This window comes from Scylla paramamosain, chromosome 16 (genome assembly GCF_035594125.1).
Source record: "Scylla paramamosain isolate STU-SP2022 chromosome 16, ASM3559412v1, whole genome shotgun sequence".
Taxonomy (NCBI): Eukaryota; Metazoa; Arthropoda; class Malacostraca; order Decapoda; family Portunidae; genus Scylla; species Scylla paramamosain.
Genome location: NC_087166.1, coordinates 21,758,766 through 21,762,772, shown reverse-complemented (window position 1 = coordinate 21,762,772; position 4,007 = coordinate 21,758,766). Strand labels below are relative to the sequence as shown.

Genomic DNA, 4,007 nt, shown 5'->3' with positions numbered 1-4,007 from the left:
CTCTCTCGCGGCGCCGGTATCTCAGCGCGGACGGTAATGAGCGGATCGCGTTGCACAAATCCGGTAATGTGCGCGATAAATGTGTTAACAAGGCATCATTAAAGTTTTTATCCGCGATTGTTTTTCTTTTATAATTTTAGCATCAGTGAGGAAGCCTTGCGTGTCGGCGCCGCATCCTTCCTCCTTTTTTGTGTGCATACTTAAGGCGTTTGGGAATGTTATTTTCCGTGTTTAGTAATATTATTTGTGGTTATTTTTTTCTTTTTTTTCTTCCTCCGGTGGGTGCATTAAGACGGTCTTCGCAATTAACTTCTTTATAAGGATCTTTATGCTTCCCGACCCGTGCTTCTGTATTGATGGGCACGAGTGAAGAGGAGGAGGAGGAGAAATGGACAGAAAAGTTCAAGGAAATAAAGACAGAAGAGGTGAAGGTAAAGGAGAAGAGGAGAGAGAGAGAGAAAAAAAAATTACAGTTACAGACACAATACGAACAAGAGGAGAGGAAGACAATGAGACAACAATGAGAAGGTGAAGGAACAAGACAAGGAATAAGAACATGGAGGAGCAGGAGGAAAGGCAAAAGAAGAAGAAGAAGAAGAAGAAGAAGAAGAAGACTTATGAGTGATATTATAAAAACCTAGCGATGGCTGAAGATAAAACAGACTCAACAAGACGAAGACACAAAATAGATAAGCTTAGCTGAGGCGGTGAGTGAGAGAGAGCGAGGGATGGAGAGAGAGAGAGCGAGGGATGGAGAGAGAGAGAGAGAGAGAGAGAGAGAGAGAGAGAGAGAGAGAGAGAGAGAGAGAGAGAGAGAGAGAGAGAGAGAGAGAGAGAGAGAGAGAGAGAGTGTAGGGCACCAGGAGCATGACGCAAGGTACAGGGGTATTTCTGGCGGGGGCGGGAGGGAGGAGAGAGCAGGGGGCGGGGCTGGGCTGGGCGGGAGGGGCGAGAACGGGCAGCAGAGGCTTTCGGGTCAAGACTTTCCTCTCCTCCCGCTTAGAGGAGAGTCGCCTGTGTTGGTCCGCCGCGCTGCCAGTGGAGGGAACCTGTGTGTCACCTGTGTGCGCGTGGCGGCGTCTTACCTGGCAGCGAGGAGCAGGTGTGTGTTGGGCTAGATGTGTGTTGGGGCAGCTGTGTATGGGGATGATTAGGAAGTCTTGTGTTTGTTCGCGTGATCAGAAGTGTTGTGTTGAGCTATAAGGCAATGTGACTGTGGAAAACAACAACAGTGGTTACGTTGAATTGCAGTGACAGTGAGTTTCTTTTTTTTTTTCTTTTTTTTCGTTTGCATAGCTCAGGGTGTGTGTGTGTGGGTGAACAGTGCGTCTTGCGTTTGTAGGTGGCGCCAGAAGTGTTGTGTGGAGCTGAGAGGAAATGCGACTTTGGAAAACAAGAAGTGTTTAAGTTAAATTGCAGTGAAAGTGAAGTGGTTCCATAGTTAAGGTCAGTGTTCTGTAGGAAATGAAGAACAAGGGAAAATAATAACAGTGAATGAAAAGCAAACGAGAATATGAATGAAGGTCCTTAAAGCGCCGTGTGTTCCGCTGCCCAATGAAGGATGGCTACTCCCAGAGACTTGAATGACAGTGTTGTGACTGGGAACCGTTGAAGCAGGATAAAAGTAAAACGTTCTGGAAAACACATTGAAAAGTAAAACGTTCTCAAAAAATACACTGAAAAGTAGAGCATTGTCATAAACACGTTAAGACTTGTTGAAACGGGATCTGAGTAAAGCATTCTCAGATACATATTGAAAGTTATTGAAACAGGATCTGAGGAAAACGTTCTTACAGCAGATATATGTTGAAAAGTGTTGAAGCAGGACCTAAACGAAACGTTCATAGAAACACATTGAAAACTCTTGAAACAGGATATAGGTAAAATGCTCTTGAAAATTTGACGCAAGATCAAAGTAGAACGCTTTTACACACACACACACACACACACACACACACACACACACATACACACACAAAAGTGGCGCCGTCCTTGGCCACGCGGGGAGCTGCGCGGAGATCTGAACAAGGAAAAGTGTGAAGCATTAATCAGACTGTATTAGTTTAGTGGCAGAAGTAAACACGAATACACGCGGACAGTGTTAATTTCAGTGACATAAGAAAAAAAAGTGCTTACATCTTAGAGTGCATTAAGTTTACATTGATGTTTAGGTATAATAATCACTGTGTGTGTTAAAAGTTGAGTTAAAAGGAAGTTGGACTCTGAAAAATAAAATAAAAAATCTCTGTAAAATAAAATAAAAGTCCATGTAATTGCCTCTCCCGGAAGAAATAAAAGTGAACAGAAAAGTCGCATATTCCAAAAAAGCAGAGGCTGTATTCATCAAGCAATCAGCGACGAGGACTGCCGGACTAAACGTGGATTGTCTTATTAAACTGGTGATAAATACTTGTCTTTAGGAACTCCACGTAACCACCGGAAAAGAGTGAGTATTGCAACAGCACCGTATTGATAAGCACTCGTATGTACTCGACACATCTTCATCTCCGAGGCAGCGAACGAAGTGACTGAACCTGAACGAACTGATACGGAATACGGAATAGTCTTAGCAGCAGATTCACTCACAGTACATAGAGTAGCAAAGCGTATTCATTTCCACTGTGACTATGTTTTCCCGCAAATTTTAAGCCGTCAGATCTGCCTAAAGTGTATCAGTTGTCAAGACTCGTAAAAATAGACTTCAAGGGAATCAGAAGACCTAGAATTAAGGGAGGTACTTATTTCTACTGCCGTTCACGTTTCCTCGCAAAATCTAAGCCGTCAGATCTGCTTAAAATGTATCAGATGTTGAATTTTGTAAAGGAGACTGCACCACAAAGGAATCAGCAAAATAAAAGTTTTGGAAAGTGCTTATTTCCACTTTGATTCGCGTTTACCAGGGGTCAGATCTACTTTGAAGTGTATCAGTTCTAAAGTTTTGTAAAGAGACTACCAGGGAATCAGACTTGAGACTGAAGGTAAAACACACAGTGAAAGTCAGTAAGGCACATTGCTGTACTTCTGGCCACAACTGTACATCACATCAAGTCTAAGAAAAGATGCACGCACTGCAACACCCTTTTTTTTTTCCTTTTTTTCTGTTTTGTCCAGACCGTGCCATGTTTAGTTGCTACTAATTATATAGTGAAAAAAAAAACACCCCTCCCTTCCCCCTCCTCCCCTTGCTTCGTGGGCGTGCTGGGTCTGAAAAATAAGGACAGACAGGCGTATTTTATCACCTTGACTGTGGACTGGGAACAGATGAAGCGTTGCGGCGTTACGCAAGGGACGGGAACAGACTGACAGGGAGAGATAAGCAGGCAGGGAGGCAGATGGCGTGGAAAAAAAAAAAAAATTGGTAGTGGTTATTAGTAACGGGAAAATAAACAGATAGACAGACGGACAAGCAGGCAGGCAGGCAGGCAGGCAGGCAGGCAGGCAGGGAACAAAGACAAACAGACCTGAAAACAGACAAATGAGCATGCAAAGACAAATACAGACAGACAAACACACAGACAGACAGAGACAGGCAGCCAAATAAGCAAGCAAATAGACAAACAAACAAACAAACAAACAAGGTGCCAGACAAAACACATTCAGACAAACAAACAAATTGACATTTTACGAAATTTAAATAAAATTCAACAAAGAAACACACATATACACACACACACACACACACACACACACACACACACACACACACACACACACACACACATGCTGACGTGCTGCCTAATGGTTTACGCCTCGCTATGGTCACGTCCCTTGTCTCGGCGTGACCGCCTCTGCCCTGCATGTGTTCCTTATCAGCTGTGGCAGTGCAGGCGTGTATCCTGATCATCATCGAGTTGGCTGGTGGGTGGCTGGATGGATAGGTGGGTGGGTGGATGGATAGGTGGGTTGGCTTGATAGGTAGGTATGTAGTTATGTAGTTTGGTATGTAGGTGGTTGGTTGGTTGGATGGTTGTTTGGTTAGTTTGTTGGTTATTTAGTTGGTCAGTTTG

At 43.8% G+C, this 4,007-nt stretch overlaps 1 protein-coding gene across 4 annotated transcripts in view; it reads left to right on the top strand.

The window, feature by feature from the left end:
• Positions 1–961: 961 nt before the first annotated feature.
• Positions 962–4,007, top strand: part of LOC135108141 (connectin-like) — a 25,284-nt gene continuing 22,238 nt past the window's right edge. The window contains exons 1-2 of one of the 4 annotated variants that reach the window (XM_064018862.1): positions 995–1,102; positions 2,200–2,446. The gene's annotated coding sequence lies outside the window, so the exon portion shown is untranslated. Of the gene's footprint in view, positions 1,103–1,461; positions 2,447–4,007 lie in introns of those variants that run through there. The other 3 variants (XM_064018863.1, XM_064018864.1, XM_064018861.1) reach the window with 3 other exon arrangements.